This window comes from Papaver somniferum, unplaced genomic scaffold (assembly GCF_003573695.1).
Source record: "Papaver somniferum cultivar HN1 unplaced genomic scaffold, ASM357369v1 unplaced-scaffold_139, whole genome shotgun sequence".
Classification (NCBI taxonomy): Eukaryota; Viridiplantae; Streptophyta; class Magnoliopsida; order Ranunculales; family Papaveraceae; genus Papaver; species Papaver somniferum.
In genome coordinates this window covers 2386618-2406902 of record NW_020623156.1, presented here as the reverse complement: position 1 = coordinate 2406902, position 20285 = coordinate 2386618, and the positions used below count along the sequence as shown (strand labels likewise).

Here is a 20285-nt window from a genome sequence, read left to right as displayed (position 1 = left end):
AGGAATTGTACCTGCTGCTGCTGCTGCCATTAACAAACCTTGAAGAACACGAAGAACGGACTGCTCAGAGCAGTCTTATTTTCTGCAGCGTCAACAGCAGCAGCTGGGTGTCGTTGTTTTACTGCAGCTCACTGGTATCGTTTCTTTCTGGACGAATTTTGTGGGTCACAGAACCACTGTTTTATATTTTTCACTCTTTTAATCATATTTTGAGCATCAAGTATGTATTTTGAGAACATGATTATTATGAGTAGCTAAACCCCAATACTGGGATGATGGAGGAAACCATTCTTTATGCATGAGTAATTTTATTTAATTCTTTTATGACTATTTGCACTATTATGAATGGAATTATGAATTTTATTGATTATTTGTGATTTTGTCTGATGATGTATGCTTAATCCATGAGATTCTTGATGCATCATGCTTATGATTTACATATTATACTTACAAAATCTATTTTTGGCAAAGTAAGAGTCGATATTTTTTATCAATATAAGCTTTAATTGTCTAGAATTAATAATTGAATCGTATGAGTATAAGAATTGGTGAAATCCTGAGTCCCGGTATCTCTTGATCCTGTGACAATTTTGTATATATTTTTGTTTATAAATCTATTCAAGACCGAGCATCGAATCCGTATTTACCGCAAATCGAATTACTACAACACATACGCTAAATGCATTCGAGAGACCAGCGACAGTGGTATAGGTAGGATTTCCTTAGTTTTGTTTTACTTGAGGACAAGTAAAATTCAGGTTTGGGGGTATTTGATGAGTGCGAAAAAGTGCATGATTCTATATATTTTTCTTGGCATTTAACTCATCTTTTGTGCATTAATTATATATTTTATCCCATATTCTGTATTTTCTTTGTTTTCAAGAATAAATATTTTTATTAATTAATTTTGCATTTTTAGGTAATAAATAAAGACTAGATGAGTTGCGGAGCGAAAAGTGCAAAGACACGGAGAAAGCCGGCGGAAACTCTAGAGGAAAAGAAGTGCAGAATGCGGTATGGAAGACTCAAGGATGAAAATGGTCTCACAAAGGAAGAAATTGTTCTTAAAGAAGAAGTGGGCTCAAGATTGTTTAAGCTCAAACCCATTTCCTAAACCCAAACCCATTTTCTAAGCCTAAAATCAATACCCAAACCCGTTTCTCTCCTTCACCGTCAGATTGAATCCATTCCATCATCCAATGGTCGCTCCATCACAGTCCATCGAGTTTTGATGTTCCTGTCTAACACTATAGCACCTAACTCCATCTCAGACCGTCAGTTTTGATGTATCCCAGATCCAAAGGTCGCTTCATATCCATTTCCATCGAGCCGTTGGATCATTCCTTCATCTTTTCATCCAACATCTTCGCGTCGCTAAACATCAAAATTTTCTGCACCCGCTCAACACCACAATACCTAACCCTACCCAAAACAGAACCAAACGCACCCCAACCTAATTCCCATCGAGTTTCCTTCTTCTCCATCTCTTCTCCCTCACCCCCGATGCAGAACCCATTTCCACCACCTGCTCCGCCACCAACTCTCTGCCACTACCACAACCACCACTAACTCCACTTACCACCAACCCTAAGTCCATCATCACCTCTATGTCTCTCAACTAGCCTTTTCAATTTCACATCTCCCCAAACCCTAGCCGTTTGTGTGTGAAATTGGAGAGAATAGTTGGTAGGCATCAATGGACAAATTGAAGGCATGGGAAGACACAAAAGACGCAATAGAAGAATGGGTCGACGTTATTGAGTGTTTTCAGAAAGTAGGTATGATTTAATTTTGATTTCTTTGAAACCCTAATTTTGATATTTTGGGGATTCTAGGGTTAGACGTGTGCAACTATAAATTGAGACCTTGGGTTGTTGTAATGGGCATGCCTGGACTAGCCAGAGCACCACCAAGAGGCCTGGAATATCCAGGACCTCAACTGTTAATTTTGTTTTCAATATCAGTTCATTTTAAATTTCAGTTGTTCAATTCATCATGTTCTAGTTTAATTGCTAAGGGGGAGATGAAATCATGATGCTTCTGCTAATTCAATCCAAGCTAGATATTGTGCTTGTTGTGCTGAAATGTTTAGGATAGTCTTAATCAAAGAACATCCTTTAGGTTGTTAAAACACCTAAGTGGCTTCTTTGCGGGTAGTTGCAGTGTGAGAGCCCCAACTATCACAAGGTTTAGAATTATCTTAGTGCCTTTAGCCTCCTTTCTAACCCAACCCTTTGATGAGCAGCAGGCATAGAACCTCCACAGCCATCTAGTTAGTCAGAAAGCCTAGAAGCTGACTGATAACTAACAAGGGACAAGAGCAGTATTGAACTGAGATTGCCTTAGCATAGGTAAAATGGTGGATTTGAAGCCTTAGTACCCTGCCACTGTTACCTTTACTTTCTGTCACTATTTCAGTCACATACCAAAACAGCTCAGTTGTGTTTCAACACAACACAAAATTCATTCCCACTGTCACTAGAAAAGTAGAAACAACATTTGCACCCTCCAAGTCCCTGAGGACTTTCCCTTTCTTCCCATCACTAGCTACATTCGACCCTGTATACTTGAAGGTGTAGTTGTAGGCTTTCTTAAAAACCTACCAACGAGCCATGCCGGCCATGCCTCCATGCCGTTGACTGTCAAACGGATGGTTGCAACAATCAATGGCTACCCCTCTTCCTGATACACAAATCTCAACTGTACAACCTTGCCACCAAACCACACGACTTGTGGAAACCTTTTGGCTACGTTTCCAACTCTTTGGTCACGGCTACCCTTCTCTCTGAAATGCAAATCCCAGCCGTACAAACTTGCCACCAAACGACTTGTGGAAATATCTTGGCTACGGTGCCAACTCTTGGCCACGGTGTCAAAGCCCTAATTTGGCCACGGTGCCAAAGCCCTAATTTGGCCACGCCAAAGTCATGCCGTCCATGCCTCCATGCCGCTGGATGCCAAACGAAAGGTTGCAAAAATCAACGGATATCTTTCCTTCTGAGATTTAAACCTCAGCCGTACAAGCTTGCCACCAAACCCTACGACTTGTGGCAACCTTTTGACTCCGCCGTCGACTCTTTGGTCACGGCTACCCTTCCCTCTGATATGCAATTCCCAGCCGTACAAACTTGCCACCAAACGACTTGTGGCAATCTCTTGGCTACGGTGCCAACTCTTGGCCACAGTGCCAAAACCCTAATTTGGCCACGGTGCCAAAGCCCTAATTTGGCCACGCCAAAGCCATGCCGGCCATGCCTCTATGCCGCTGGCTGCCAAACAAAAGGTTACAACAATCAACGGTTATCCTTCCTTCTGAGATGCAAATCTCAGCCGTACAAGCTCGCCACTAACCCAAACGACTTGTGGCAACCTTTGGATACACTTCCAACTCTTTGGCCACGGCGCACACTTAGCTATGCCAATTCTATGGTCACGGCACCAAAACCTAATTATCCACGCCAAGAGCTTGCGCAAGCCATGCCAGCACCGTGGCCACACCACTGGCTACCAACGGAAGGTAACCACAATCAACGGCTAACCTCCCTCTCAAGATGCAAAATCTCGACCGTCGAAGGTCACCACCGAGCCGACAAGCCTTCCAATCTCAACTTTCCAAATAATAGCAACATGCTACACAAAACACACGAGACATCAATACATGTCACAAACTAGGGGATACTCATCAGGGTATTGGTCTGGCGGTTTAAAGCGTGCGGCGTACACTACACCCGTTACAAGAAAGTGTCATAAGAGTGAAGTGGTTAGTAAATACAAGGAGTAATGGTGAAACGTTTCCTTCATTATGGAAACATCAATTCCAGGCTACTCAACTATTTCCACTTCTTACGAGATCATGATACGTTTCGTTGCGACTTGCATAAATAGGTCTCACCTATTTCCACCAAAGCACAAGTTTTTGGTCAGGAGAATATAACACTAAGAAGTCACTTGTTAGCTTTCCCATATGTTAGCTTTCCACTTTCTGATACAAGTCGTCAAACAACTATTCTTCCCGAATCAACTATTCTGGTCTCAACACTCTCTTCGCTTCCCTCCCTATACCAACCGTTCTCCTTCATTTTGTGACCGAATCAAGTCTGGAACGGCCATTTCTTGGTTTAGGCCGGTTTTGTACAGATTGATCTCTCGAATCAAAGTACTCCCTTGCAGTACATTGTATAGGGTTTAGACTCGTTTCTCACCCACACACTCGAAATTACCAAAATCAGCAGAAATTGTTTTCACCCTCAAACACACGGACACACAAGATTATAAAAAAGAATTTTGTCTTAAGATTGTTAGAAATCTTGTGCTCATACTATAATAGAGAAAATAGAAAAAGGATGCAAACCCAATTAGACAAACCTAAGTCGAGGCAAGGATTATATCCTCTAGCCTTAAGACAGATTCACCCCGCACGGGTGCTTACGGATTATCGATGTTTGTCTCCCATGATATAACGACTAACTTCTCGATGTATTAGCATTCCAAACTTCGAGAAACGGGGAACCAAAACTTAAAGTGATGAACTCTCTCTTTGACACAAAACTTAATCGGTGATTCAGAAGAATGATAATTAGGTTTCTGATTGTTTATCTTTTTTCTAAGTGTGTGTAGGGTATTTGTAGAAATCATTGGTACCTTTTCAATGAACAATCATGATGCTTCAAGTACCTCTTCAATGAAGAATCATGATGTTTCAAGGATTTCTCAAGGGTTGTGTCTACCGAATTCCAACTTGAATTCCCAAAGGTTGCGACCTTTCATGTATTTCTTTTTAGGTTTATGTTGGTTTCCAAATTGACACTAACTTAACCTAACTAACATGAAATCTCGCGAATGTCTCTTGGGCTTTTTACAAAAATAGGCCCGTTTTTTTGGTGCTTTTCATTTCTAGGCCACTTTTTTTTATTTATTGCTAGACTAGGCAAGTTTTGACCAAAAGTGATGGATGAAAAGTTAGCACCGTTAGGTGTAACTAAAAAGACCTAAAAGTCCTTTGTATCACTGATTTAATGTTATATCAGTGAGTTAAATCAGCCAAGTCAGGTTGAGTCAGAGAGCTTGTCAGCTAAGTTAGGCCAAGGCCTAACCAGTGCTGCACCTTTCATTCCACCTGAATCAGCTTCATCTGTACTACCACATTAAATATCGCCATACTCATTCTTGCAGCCACTGCATTTTCTGTTCAACACCTCCATTTCATAACACTGCACACATTCTTTGCAACCTGACCTCATTCACAACAACACCACTAATCCCTTCTTTTCATTGCAGTAGCTTCTTGAACCCATACTGCTCAACATTTCTTCTATCTTGCAGCTACCACTGCCATTTTGTAGCTTCATCTCTTATTCCACCTGCTGATCTTGTAATTCTCAGCTGCACTGCAATTTCATCACATTCCCAGGAAGTACAAGCATTCAAAAATCCATTCATCAGTGCCAGTTAACTCCAACTGTATATGGACCCGCAACTTCAGCCGTAGCTCAGACAGCTTCTTCTTTTACCACTAGGGCAGCCAACACCACACCAAGCACTCAACTTCACCTCGAGCCACTATCAATCCACTTGAGCACCAACAGATTGCAATCACAACTCCTCTTGTAACAGTTTCAACCATCACTGCCACAACCAATACTTTATAACAACTCCATCCTTCTCTGTAATGCATCTACTTAGCTCCATCCACTTGCAACAGTTCATATACAACCTTCTGTAGCAGCAACTCCAACTGCCTGCACTTCACTTCTTCCATCTTGTTCTCAGGTTCTAATGAAGCTCAGCATACACCTGCACTGCAACTCCAGACATCTTAACGCACTGTCACAAATTCACCTCCCTTGAGTAACTTGATAACCACCAGGACTGCCACCACCATATCTTCAAATCCACCAGCTCAATCGACTTCCAGAAGCATCAACACCTCAAGAGCACTGCAAACCCATCTTCTTTTGAGCAAATCACAGCACCAAAAATATCAACCACCTTCTTCTGTACCAAACACAACACCTTACTGCTCCAATTCTACTTTTCTGCTCCTCTCCAGGCCAACCAACACTATCCCCTTGCTGCCAAACTCAAATCCCTGCATCTCCTAGCTCAACTGCAACCTCAGGCATCACCTAAACCTTCTCTAAGTTCACCCTTGGCAACATCAGCACCACCAATCCTTGGAGCACAACAACCCAAATGCTCTTTTCTCAGCTTCATTGCAACTCAACACATGGCCACCACAGCATCCATCACCAATAGCTCAGCTCATTTCCAACAACAGTGACACCTTTCTCGCAATTCATATACCACCAACAAACCATCTGGCACTCAATTGCAGCTGCAACCAAACCATTAACCTCAACTGAAATCACCACCTGCAAATCTCTACACTTCAGTTCATGTCACACTGCAATGAGTAGCAGCATCAGATTCCTCTTAATCCACATTAACAATATCTTCTCCTTCTTCGATTGACCTGACATTGAATCACACACACAGAACTTCAATTTCTTCCATTCAATACCAACGATATCCACCAAATAAACAGTACCCAGTTCTTCATTTACTGCTCATCTTCTCAATCCAAACCCTAACTTCATATTCTGTCAATCTATCTCCAATTCGAACAATCAACACCAGCAGAATCATTCAAAACCAGCACCAAGAACCCAATTTCAGTTCGAATTCAACCCTAGTCTTCGATTATCGAAACCATCACTGCCAAACACCATCAATACTTTCTTCACAAACTGACATTGAATCACACACACAAAACTTCAATTTCTTCCATCCAATCCCAACGGTATCCACCAAATCAATAGTACCCAGTTCTTCATTTACTGCTCAGCTTCTCAATCCAAACCCTAACTTCATATTCTGTCAATCCATCTCCAATTCGAACAATCAACACCAGCAGAATCATTCAAAACCAGCACCAAGAACCCAATTTCAGTTCGAATTCAACCCTAGTCTTCGATTATCGAAACCATCACTGCCAAACACCATCAATACTTTCTTCATAAACTGAACCTTAATCTACTTTGCTTCTCAGTTTCTATCAAACCCTTTTTCTCGAATTCCCATGTTCAATCAATTTCAGAACCATCATCAATTTCTTCCTACAAATCTTTTCAGTGAAACCCTAATTTAATTCCAAATCCTCTCTTCACTAATGAGCAGAAGAAAGAAAACGGGAGGAGAAGAAAACAAAGAAGAAGAAGATAAGAAGAAGAAGAATGAATGAGATCGAACACGTGACTGACACACACGTGTGAAGGACATTTTAGTAATCTTACCACATGTATGAGATCTCCCTATATGATAATTTGGCGAGATATTGACAAGTCAACGCGATAAAGTGACCGAGATGGTTAAAGTGGATGGAATCCGTTTAACTTGCCTAGTTTTGTAAGAAATAAAAAAAGTGGCCTAGAAATGAAAGTGAGGGTCCAGACCAGGCCTACTTCTGCATATAATCCATGTCTCTTCTCGAACATAATACACTTGTCAACAATTTCTTGAAGGAGAGGATACACACCAGAAAGACGGCTGTTTTTATCGACGATTAAATTCAAGGGGCTTCTATGGTGCCACACACATCTCTCACAAGTGCCGAAGGTTGAGCCACAAAAGCAATGCCTATGAAACATTCTCAGACTGGTCTTTACCAGCAATGCAGCAGCAAATGAATTGGTTCGCACTTTAACATTCCAAATTCTATACTTAATTGCAAGTTCTAAACCTCTAATAATTCCCTGCAACTCATGATAAAGTGCTGAAACCGGTTTTCCTTGATTATGAACCCCAACAGGAGCAACTAGTGGGAAACCAGAATGATAACGTATAATAACTCCATATCCTAATTTTCTATTCTTTCGAAAGTAACTGTCTACGTAAATATAGAGCGTCTTTTTGTCGTTGTTTCCCTTCTTACACCAAGAATTTATTCACTTTTGCTTTTTGTATAGCGCTAACCTTCTGTATAGAGTCAACCTCGTTTTCTTAGCGTCATCATCATCAGCAGAAGTGGCACTACTGCTTTTTTGATCGGCAATACTACTACTACTCGCAATCATCTTAGCATCAGCAGCAGTACTAGTAGTACTACTGCTTTTTTGATTAGCTTTGCTACTACCCTTAATCATGTTACACTTACCTGTTCTCTTCACTCATAAGCTGCCGTATATATTGCGATATACCTCGTAATCCCTTTCATCACCAGGATTCTCATTAGAGAAAGTACTGTTTAATGTACTATTTCCTATGTCCTGGTGATTCAAACATAAGCTCGGCTCCATTTCATCATCCTCATCATCAAGCAGTAGTGCGTACCGGTTCTCCAGCTTAACCGGTAATGGTAATGTCGTTACTGGTAAGTTACTCACAGGCATATGCTTATAATCTTTAGCAGAATCGTCCGGTGCAGAATCATCTGATTCACAATCGTCAAAGGGGTACTCCCCTGGTCGTAGAAGATCATAATCATAATCAGATTCATCATTATCGTCATCAGAGGGGTAGCACCCAGATTGTGGACGATCATCAGTAGAAGATTCAACATCATCATCTTGGTCGTCATAAAACCTCTGTTGCTCTAGATACTTTTGAGATCTTTCCTTTGCCTTGTGGCGTCGATGATACTTTTTATACATCATCTTTCAAAGAGGGAGGGAGTACGGTTATAAGAGTAATCAAATAATACAACCCAACCGTACCTTATCACTCAAGCCTTAACGTAATTCTATCTGAGAGAGATCTTCAATATTCATCTACTGATAGTTTTATCTCTACCCAATAGATATTATTATAAATATCAAAAACCCTAATCACTCAGGCCTCAGACTCGTAAGCAGGGTCGTCGCTGGCTATAGGCCAGCTAGGCAAGGGCCTAGGGCCCCCAAATTTTAGGGCCCCCAAAATTTTTATATGTTGCTATAGGTTTAGTCGAGACCTAAAGGAAAAAAAAAGGGTTTTCTGTTCTCTCTCTAATAGAAGTTCCAGGGTTTCTTTTATTGATCAAAAAAAAAAAATCCAGGGTTTGGCCGTTTGGGTTTCTTCCGATGATTAGATCTCCAATTAAAAAAGAAGAAGACGATTAAACTACTTATATCAAAGTAAGTTCCACCCAACGATAATCTAGTTCCTTTTCTTGTTTTAAAATTTCTGATTAGCAATTGATTTGGTATCCAATTTGGGGGAAAAACTGATTTGATGTATTGCCAAATACCTATTCTGTTTAAGTTGTTTATTTGCCTAAGTAAAGCAATTGATTTAGGATTCGTTTTTCAATTAGATTCACTCACTGGTTAATACTTTTCAAGTCTTTATTCTTTAGATTTATTTGATGTTTGTGTTGTTACAGTTGCCAAATGATGATTGTTAAAATGAAGTCTTAGTTAATTGACATAACATACAAATTTGGCATATTTGTGCACAGGTTTTATCTTTTCATTCTTGAGGCGATCAAACATTGATGTCCATTTAGAAGAACAAAATGCAAGAGTGGTGCTTATAAAAAAAGGGAAAGGCAAGAGCCGAAAAGCTTACGAATTCTCTACGAGGAGCGATGAATAGATATTTGGTTTCAAATAATGACATCCATGAAGAAACAATGAATGACAGTGATGAAGAATGGGAAAATTTGGTTAATGAGATGGAAACAAATGGTGATTTTTTGGTGAATGATGAGAATGCACATAAGAAAAATGACGCTACAGCGGTCACCGCAACAATGGGGATTGAACCTAATTTTCCAGAAAAACGCATCATTAAAAGAACAAGAAATATTTTGATGATGAAAGTGTACCTGAAACCAGTAAAGCAATTGAAGTATTGAATTTCTTAAAGGATATGGAAGGTTGCTACCCGAATACGTTTATTGCATACCGAATCTTATTGACAATTCCAGTTATAGTCGCCTCGGCCGAACAAAGTTTTTCGAAGTTGAAGTTAATTAAGAATTATCTTCGATCCACGATGTCACAAGAAAGGTTCAATGGGTTAGCAATGTTATCTATTGAGATTCAGATGTTAGATAACATTGATTTTGATAGTATAATTGAAGATTTCGCATCGGAAAGGGCAGGAAGATCAGTTTTTATCATGAGATAAGGTATTTGTTTTGTGTTTTTAACTTTTTTTTGGCAGTATCGTTTGACATTGGCAGTATCATTTGACGATGTGTAATAATTTTATATCAAAACGCCAGAATTTCTGTTATTTTGCTTATATAGGCCCCTGTCTCAGTAAGTTCGCCTAGGGCCCTTAAAACCTTTGCTACGACCCTGCTCGTAAGTATATTACTATAGCCTCTCTTAGTTGCAGTGTTGCACCATCTCGCATAGAGCTGCACAAGACCCGGTCCAGACCCGGTGACCCGCTCCAAACCCATAATTCCCGGACCTGTACCGACCCAGACCCGGAGTAGCCAGTACAGGTACCGGTTCTGAATGTTGATACCCGGAACAGACCGGTACAGGTATTGGTTCTGGCCTATTCCCGATCTGTACCGGACCGAAATACCCGGTAAATTAGAGCCATTGATATTTTTTAGGATATTACATCCTAGCCATCCCTTGTAGGTTTAGTCTCATCTTCAAACATAGGGTATTTCATTTTATTTTTTTCGTTTTTCCCGATCTGAACTCCTCCTTCATTGAAGAGTCTGAAGACGAGAACAAGAACAAGTGAACAACATGCACCATAGATCGTGAAATTTCTTTGTTCATACGTATCAATTTTCACCCCCCCACAGATTCAAGGTTAGTCCTGGACTCCTGGCTTGAATCTCAATTTTTTTTCTCTTTTTTTTTCTCAATTTAGAAATTTGCTTTCCTTGTTTTTCTTCTGAATCTTCTTGGGTTCTTGTTTATTGATTCCTATACAAAGTAAACAAAGATTCTTAATAAGCTTAACGAATAAGGTGACGCACTGACGCTGATGCTGTTGTTTGAGTTCTGAAAGAAGTAGAAAAGGGTAAGATTATTTAGGTTTCTGAATTGATTGATTTCTTTCCTTGAAGTTGATTTGTGCTGATAGATTAAAGATGAGTCTTCTGTAAATTTTGAGTTAGAGTTTTGCATGAGGTTTAATTTTTGAGTTTGTAGAAAGTTAGGGTTTTCCCCTGTTTTTCCCAAAAACCCAAAAATTAGGGTTCGTATGAATAAGGGTGACTGTTTTGGAATCCACAGATGAAGAAGATGAATTGGTTAGGATTGAATTTGGGTTGATGGTTTAAGGTTCTGCATAGGAGAATTAGAAACTAGGGTTTTAGGTTGTATTTAAGAATTAATTGGATTGTTTTAGGAGGAAGATGAATTGGGTGTTGCTGTTGGTGTGCTTATGTAGAAATGGATCTAGTATTGGTAAATACAATTGATAAAGTTGTTCTGTTGATATGAATTTGGGTGGTGAATGATTTGGATTCAGTTGAAGGGGTTTGTATGAATTAGTCTTTGTAATTAGGTTTGGATAGAACTTAGGTTTGGATTGAACATATTAGCAAATATTACCATTCAAAATCTAAATATAGAATCATGAGAAATCAGTGTGTAGAACCTAATGTTTGTTTGGCGTTTGATCACTGACAGTAGACTTAATGTTGTAATGTTGCTCATATAGTTTCTTGTAAGCTGCTTTGATTGAAAACCTTTCTCGTTTCTCTATCTTGTTGTCTTGTTAATTACCTGCACTTAATCACTGATATGCTGCAGCCTTGTAGGCCTTTGAGGTGCTAAATGGGGAAGCGCAAAGCACCAGATGATTCCAATGATGCTGATGGCATTGCTCCTGTTAGTGTATGACCAATGCCTGTTTTATTACTGCTTATTCTTAATGTTTTATTATTGTTTAATGTTTGTTAGATGACATTGAATCATTGACTGTTTAATGTTTAATGCACTTAGAACACCTGACCAATGTCTGCTCAAATAGAATTTCAAGAACTCTTTGAAGATTATAAGTCCTTGTATTCAGTTCACGAGGAGGGGTCAACTATTGATGCTGATAATACTGTTGTCAATCCAGTTAGTGTGCAATCTCATGGTTTGTTTGCTAGAATTCAATCGAGGAGGAAACAATATTGGGAAAGTCCAAGGTGTTGAAGAGGAAAGAACAACAGAGCTCGATAGGTACTTGACAGATGTGATGGATGGTGGAATGCGTGTAGTAGGTCAAGATGACCAGTTTGACATATTGGCTTGGTGGAAGTCTAATGAAAGCAGGTATAAGATATTGTCATACATGGCAAGAGATATATTAGCCATGCCTGTGTCTTCAGTGGCCTCTGAATCAGCTTTTAGCACCGGGAAGCGCGTGCTGACTCCGTGGAGAGCTTCTTTATCAACAAAGACAGTTGAGGCATTGCTCTGTACACAAAGCTTTCTTCAAAAGCCCATTGCTCTTGATCTTTTGTGTGATTATATACCTGATGATGATGTTGAAGATGAGGCAGGTAATATATTAGTGTTTTTCTATTTAATAGTACTTACTTTTCAAGTTTTCTTGTATTGCTTGCTTACTTTATTGTTTTACTTTTTTGTTGCAGCCTTATGGGATTCTCTGCTAAAAAATGCTTGAATTAAACTCCATGATAGTGCAGCCAGCGCCATTAGATGTTTGAACTTAAGTGTGTAATATTGTTTTAAACCTTTGTCATTTTGAACTTATTAAGTGTGTGATGTTGTTTTAAACCTTTGTTATTTTGAACTCAAGTGTGTGATGTTGTTATAAACCTTTGTTATTTTAAATCTAAGTTGTAACTTTTAATGTTGAACTTTATATGTTGAGTGAGTTTGTTGTTACTTGTTAGCATGTGTTTCAAAGTTCAGGTAAAAACTCGGTACCGGTCTGGAACCGGACCGGTCTGGAACCGGACCGGTCTTACCGGTACAGGTACATGTCCGGGTACAGGTCCAGGTACAGGTACACAAATTGAGGAACCGGTAAACTCCGTGTACATGTACCGGTTCCCACAAAAACCCAGTCCGAACCGGCCCATGTGCAGCTCTAATCTCGCATGCTATGTAATCTATATATAGTGCAAGATTTTAATTAAGGAAAGTGGTAACAGGAATGCGGTTTATGATGAATACTTGTTTAATTGAGGAAAGTAGATTATTATTATTTTTTGAAGCAGATCAGGACTTAGATGAATGACTTCTATAAGAATTACTGTAGGATTTATATTGTGGTTACTAAATATTATTATTTCCTAATATGTAAATATTTATTTTCCGAATTGTCAGAGGTTAATTAGTAGAATTCCATTAGGTTTAGTTTTATATTGTTTTCCTGGATTTATATTGTGGTTATTAAGTATGATTTGTTTCCTAATAGGAAATTATTTATTGTCCGAATTATCAGAGGTTAATTAGTAGAATTCTATTAGGTTCAGTATTATATTGTTTTCCTATAAAAGGAGACAAGTCTATCGCAGCTAAAGCACATTACAAATTTTCTATTAGCTGGTTTCTCGCTTTCTCACTACTTGCTTACTGTCTGTGTTTAATTCGTTTTACGATGGGTGACATCAATGTGAATACTAATGCTACTGCTGCAACTAAGAATCACGATTTGCAATATGATCATTCACTTGATGTAACGCCACCACTGCAAGATGGATCCAAATCTTTTGATGATGATGGTCGACTTAAAAGAACAGGTAAATATTAATTATTCTTTTAGTATTATCAAAGTATTTTTCTTTTTTCTTTTTGATTGTAAAATATATACTGAAGATTCTGATTAAATCTGTAGGAACCGTATGGACAGCGACTGCACATATTATAACGGCTGTCATAGGATCAGGAGTGCTCTCATTAGCATGGGCTATAGCGCAGCTTGGTTGGATTGGTGGTCCAGCTGTGATGCTCGTGTTCGCCTTTGTGATTTACTACACATCTTGTTTACTTGCTGACTGCTACAGAACTGGTGACCAAGTTACTGGCAAGAGAAACTATACTTACATGGATGCTGTTAGCACAACTCTTGGTGGCTCTAAGGTCAAGCTTTGTGGGTTGATTCAATACATAAATCTTTTTGGTGTGGGAATTGGATATACGATTGCAGCATCCATAAGTATGATGTAATTTACCTAAACTTTTCATCTACAAGTTTATTTGCTTTTTGGAAATTAAATATGCTTTTTGGAAATTAAATATGTATGCTTTTCATCTACAAGTTTATTAGGATATAAAGATTGACGCTTTCAACTGGGCTAAAAGTCTAGAATGTTTTAAAGGGGTTAATACTTCGAATATAATAGTGAGATGGGGAATCTTCTTTCTGACTCCGCATTAGCCTATTGACTGTGGTTGAGTCTTTTTGAGTTTTGGGTTGTTTTCTGTATTCTTTTCTTCTCTTTAGGTTTGTTAGATTCTGTAGCCTTTTGGTTGTCGGGCTCTTGGTAGTTTCTGTAGTTTAGCCTCTTGTAAGCCTATGGGCTGTCGGGTTCTTGTATTCTTTCATTCTTTTCAATCTAATTCATTTCTTTGCTGAGCAAAAAAAAAAAAAAAAATGTATAGTTTTGTTCTGATTTCTTGTTTGGTTTGTAATTTGAATAAAACAGGGCTGTAGAGAGGTCTAATTGTTTCCATGCTAGCCACAACGATAACCCATGCCATACATCGAGTAACCCATACATGATCATATTTGGTGTACTACAAATCATATTCTCCCAAATTCCAGACATCGATCAAATTACATGGCTATCAAAGGTTGCTGCAGTCATGTCATTTACTTATTCCGGAATCGGAATGGGTCTTGGAATCGCCAAAGTGGCAGGTTAGCTTATATATAGTTCCTTTTTGTGATTCTTTTTTTTTCTCTAGCACTTGGTTTCATATTTATTTTAAGATTGCTGAAATCTGTATACTTATTCTTTTATTTAGAAAATGGGAAATTCAAAGGAAGTCTGACCGGAATTAGCATTGGTACGGTAAGTCAAGCCCAAAAGATATGGAGGAGATCCCAAGCATTTGGAAATATCGCTTTTGCCTACTCGTATTCAATGCTCCTAATCGAAATTCAGGTACACATTATTTTTACTAGGACCAGAAATTTTTTCTTACAGCACCAAAGAAATCAAGAAAATACACCCTCTAACTGTGTTTATTTGGAACAAACAGGACACATTAAAAGCACCACCATCAGAAGCTAAAACTATGAAGAAAGCAAGTTTAATCAGTGTTTGAACTACAACGATCTTCTACATGCTTTGTGGATTATGGGCTATGCGGCATTCGGTGACATGGCACCAGGAAACTTGCTAACCGCGTTTGGGTTCTACAATCCATATTGGTTAGTCGACATTGCCAACGTTGCAATTGTAATTCACCTTGTTGGAGGTTACCAAGTCTATTGCCAGCCCTTATTTGCCTTCTTCGAAAAATGTGCAGCAACTAAATGGCCAAAGAGTGATTTCGTCAACAAAAACTTTCAAGTACCTATCCCACGATGCCGCCCTTACAATCTCAACCTATTCAGAGTTGTTTGGAGAACAATGTTTGTGGTGCTAACTACAATTATATCCATGCTTCTTCCGTTCTTCAATGACGTTATTGGGATTATTGGCGCATTTGCGTTCTGGCCATTAACTGTTTATTTCCCGGTGGAGATGTACATATCACAGAAAAAGATACCCAAGTGGAGACCCAAATGGTTTTGCCTTCAACTACTCAGCGTTATTTGTTTAGTAATCTCAATTGCAGCTGCAGCCGGCTCAGTAGCAGGTGTTGTCGCTGATCTTAAGGTTTATCATCCCTTCAAATCTAACTATTGATGATCCATACATCATTGGCTTAAGAAAAGGAAGCGTCCGCTGAGTGAGAGAAATCTGCCACCGGCTCTAGGCACTCATCAAGTTGTAGTTCCATGTTCATGAGTACATTAAAAGTTCCTACTGTTGGTATTTCGCATCAAATGTTGCTTTTTACACTTTTTGTTGCAGTAGTCCGTATGTACTATTTAATTTATATATGTGGAAATCAAATACTATATGGTTCTGTTAACCAGTTTGTTCCCTTTTCAATATTAACGTTAGACTTTTATTTAGTCCATATACTGCATGATCGATCTATCTATCTATGTGGTTTGTTCCCATGTGATTATGTTTACGTCTATGTGTATCATTTCTTTTTATGATTTTTATGAGACTCAATGTGAGCTTGAACACCCGAGGAAGAGGCTTCTTATAATATCCGCCATCTCTACAAATGGGGGAAGGAGTACCCCGATTGCGCCGCCTCCTATAGATCGAGTGGCGAACCAAAAGCTAGAACTTCTCTCGAATGGAAAAACTTGAAATACTTCTACTGGTGTGTTTGAAAATCATAAATTCCATCCCGTGGATAATGTGATTCCAGGGATTTGGTCAAACATATCCAAAGAAACGTAACTCCACCAAATTCCATGGATCCATAAATCCCACCTTTAAAATTTCACATCCAAACCCAATAAAGTATTTTTCATCAAATTTGAAACCATATATGAAGAATATTTACTGATTCATCCTAAAATGTTTCCAATGACCACCTCAAACATTGGTACTTTTTTATTCTATTCATCCGGTGCGTATGCATCGTGTTGAGATTATTAGTCCCACATTGTTGAGTTATTTAAGATCCTTCAGTTTATAATCTCATAGGGCCTCTCCACTCACTTGTATTCTAACATGGTATCAGAGCAGGCTATTTGCAACGAGTCATTTGACCGCGCCTTTTATTCCGTGTCAGCCGATTTAGTTGTCCACGTGTTAGACCCAACCAGGCTACACGTGAGGGGACGTGTTGAGATTATTAATCCCACATTGTCTGGGCAATCTAAGATCCTGCGGTTTATAATTCTTAGGGCCTCTCCACTTATTGCCAATTGGTTTTGAGTTGGATGCCCGTATTCTAACACACCGGGTTAGGGGGCTTTTTTTAGGGAAAATAATCGTTTGGTCCTTTTTTAGGTGGGCTCATGTCTGTTTAGGCCTTTGGTCAAACACCTTTACTGTTTGGTCCATAATTATTTAAAAAATATTAAATGGACAAAAGTACCCTTCTGGGTTAATTTCTACCTATTTTTTGTACTCCTGTTAATTTCTACTTATTTTTTCAGAAATTATCTAAAAACCGGAGTTCATTCCAGAAATGTACTCCATATAAAAACCTTAAAAAACCAGAGTTCATTCCATAAATGAACTCCATATAAAAACTTAAAAAACCAGAGTTCATTCCCAGAAATGAACTCCATATAAAACATAAAAAAACAGAGTTCATTCCAGAAATGAACTCCGTATAAAAACCTAAAAAGCCAGAGTTCATTCTTTACATGAACACACACAAAAAAGTCCATAAAAATCAGATTTCATTCGTAGAAATGAACTGCAGTAGCATCATCTTCGTTGTCTTTAAACAGCAGCAGCAACAACAGATCCAGCAGAAAAACATCAAATTCAAGATCTTCAACACGAGCAACAAACATCAAAAATCAAGATCTATCGTCTTCATCGTCATCTTCAACATAAATCTATCGTCGTCTTCATCATCTTCATCGTTTTCATCATCATCTTCAAAAAGAAAACAGAGTTCATTTCAAGAATGAACTTCATCAAAATTCATAATCTTCAACAATAGCAGCAGCAGCGATGAAGAAAAACATAAATCTATCTTCATCAAGAAAAAACATCAAAATCTTCATCACAAACCAGAGTTCATTCCTGAAATGAACTCCGTCATCTTCATCTTCTTCATCAGTAGCAGCAACTCATCTTCATCATCTTCATCCTCTCCATCATCAGCAGCAACAACAAACGAAAAAATATCAAAATCTTCATCACAAACTAAAGTTCATTCCAGAAATGAACTCCGTCATCTTCATCTTCTTTTGTAGATCCGAAACTTACCCAAGCATGTAAGATGATAAAGGTTCATCATCATCATAAATAGCAGCAGAATCTTCATCTTCTTCGTTTCAATCTTCATCTTCTTTGACAGCAGCATGAAAAGTTAAAATTAAATCTTGAAATCAATCTTTGTAATCAAATCAATTTTCATCATCTCCGTTTTCATCATCTTCGTTTTCAATCTTCATCATCTTCGTCTTCATCTTTCGTTTCAAAGAGAAAAAAAACCCTAAAAAAATTGCAGTAGCAGGGAGAAAAAAAGAGAGACCGAGAGGAGAGAGAGAAAGTAGATCTGAGAAATTATTTATTCTCTTACCTTTTGACTATATATATGGTCCTTATCTAAAAGGATATTTTTGCCACTACAAGATGAAAATTACATCATCCATGACGTCATCTTAGGACCAAACTATAATTTTTAGGACCAAACTATAATTTATATTACCAAATAGGACCAAACAGACAATTGACTAGGTCAATTGGACTAGAGTTTCTCTAATATATTATTTGTAGGACCAATTGGTATTTCCTACCTTTTTTTAATAATAATGATAAATTCTAGTTTATTGTGCCTTGAATTACAGCTTGTATCCATGGGAACCATTATTAATGAAGATTCTTTTGATCACTCTAATTCCAAGAGTAGTGCTGGTCGTCATGATTTAGGATTTTCAGTTCTACATGAATATCAAGGTTTTTGGATCTCTGCTGCAACATTAGAAAGTATAAAGAATTTTCAACAAAACTTCAAACCTTTGGATAATGATTTGATACTAGCTTAAATACCCAAATCAGGTACAAATTGGTTGATAGCATTGGCTTTTGCCATTGTCAATCGAACCCGTTACCCTATATTTTCTTCATCCGAGAATCACCATCACCATCCATTGCTTACAATTTCACCCCGAGAACTTGTTCCTATTGCCGACTTCGGATTTTTTCCTAAAGACTCCGGTCTCCTTGGCTACACTGAAACTAGTAGCCTAGATTCTCCATGCAGACTTATAGCTACCCATCTCCCATACCCTTCTTTACCTGTATCCGTTACGGATAGTAGTTGTTGAGATTATTATATTAGTCCCACATTATTGGGCAATCTAAGATCCTGCGGTTTATAATCTCTTAGGGCCTCTCCACTCATTGCCAATTGGTTTTGAGTTGGATGCCCGCAGACTTTAATATGGTATCAGAGCAGGCTATTTGCGACGAGTCATTGACCGTGCCTTTACTCCGCGTCACCCGATTTATTGTCCACGTGTTAGACCCATCGAGACTACACGTGAGGGGGCGTGTTGAGATTATTATATTAGTCCCACATTATTGGGCAATCTAAGATCCTGCGGTTTATAATCTCTTAGGGCCTCTCCACTCATTGCCAATTGGTTTTGAGTTGGATGCCCGCAGACTTTAATAGTAGTGCTATAAATTGCAAGGTTGTTTATATAAGTAGAAACCCTCATGACACTTTCATCTCCTTGTGTCATTTTATAAACAAAAATAGGATCAATAGGAAGATTACCCCTATGTCGATTGAAGATGCTTTCAAATATTTCTGCCACGGAGTATCAGCTTATGGTCCATTCTGGGATCATCTACTAGGATATTGGAAAGAAAGCTTGAAGAGTCCTCATAAAGTGTTGTTTTTAAAGTATGAAGATTTAAAGAAGCAACCGGAACACCAATTGAAGAAACTTGCAGAATTCATAGGATATAGTTTCTCTACAGAAGAAGCGAGTCAAGGAATGATCAAGGAAGTAGCAAGTTTCTGCAGTTTTCAACATTTGATGAATTTGGATGTTAACAAAAATGAAAAGATTGGGTTTAAATTTCTGGCAAACAAAGACTTCTTCAGAAAAGGCGAGGTTGGTGATTGGAAGAATTACTTGACACCTTCAATGGTTGAACAACTTGATCGTCTCATGGAAGAGAAGTTACATGGATCAGGACTAACATTCGAAAAATGTATTCCTTGATATATTCGTGTCATTTCATCCCGTGATCCAATATCAGTACTGTAAAAGCTTGTCATGTTTTTTAGTTTTGTTTGCTTGCTAGTTTTTGTGGGGTTATTATCTTGCTTTTTCTTGGTGTTGTATCACTTAAGGGTTTGCCAACCCGTGATCGTGTTCCCTAGCATTTCCATTGTGCTCTCTTACGTTAATGAATTAATTGGTTCTTTGTCTGTTCAATGTAGCCAACTTTTATTGAATCAACTTCGACTGTGTGGAATTATGTAAAACAAATCATACGCTCTCTCGATCGTATCATTAAGTATGGGAAATTACACCAAGAATTTATCCACCTTTTCTTTTTGTATAGATCCAACCTCGTTTTCTTAGCGGCATCTTCGTAGGAGAAGTAGAACTACTACTTTTTTGATTGGCACAGCAGCAGAACTACT

At 38.5% G+C, this 20285-nt stretch overlaps 2 pseudogenes; both read left to right on the top strand.

Annotated features, from left to right (window-relative positions):
• The first annotated feature begins 13515 nt into the window (after positions 1-13515).
• On the top strand, positions 13516-15775 carry LOC113335279 (annotated as a pseudogene).
• Positions 15776-18432: 2657 nt separating this feature from the next.
• On the top strand, positions 18433-19944 carry LOC113335278 (annotated as a pseudogene).
• The last annotated feature ends 341 nt before the right edge of the window (positions 19945-20285 follow it).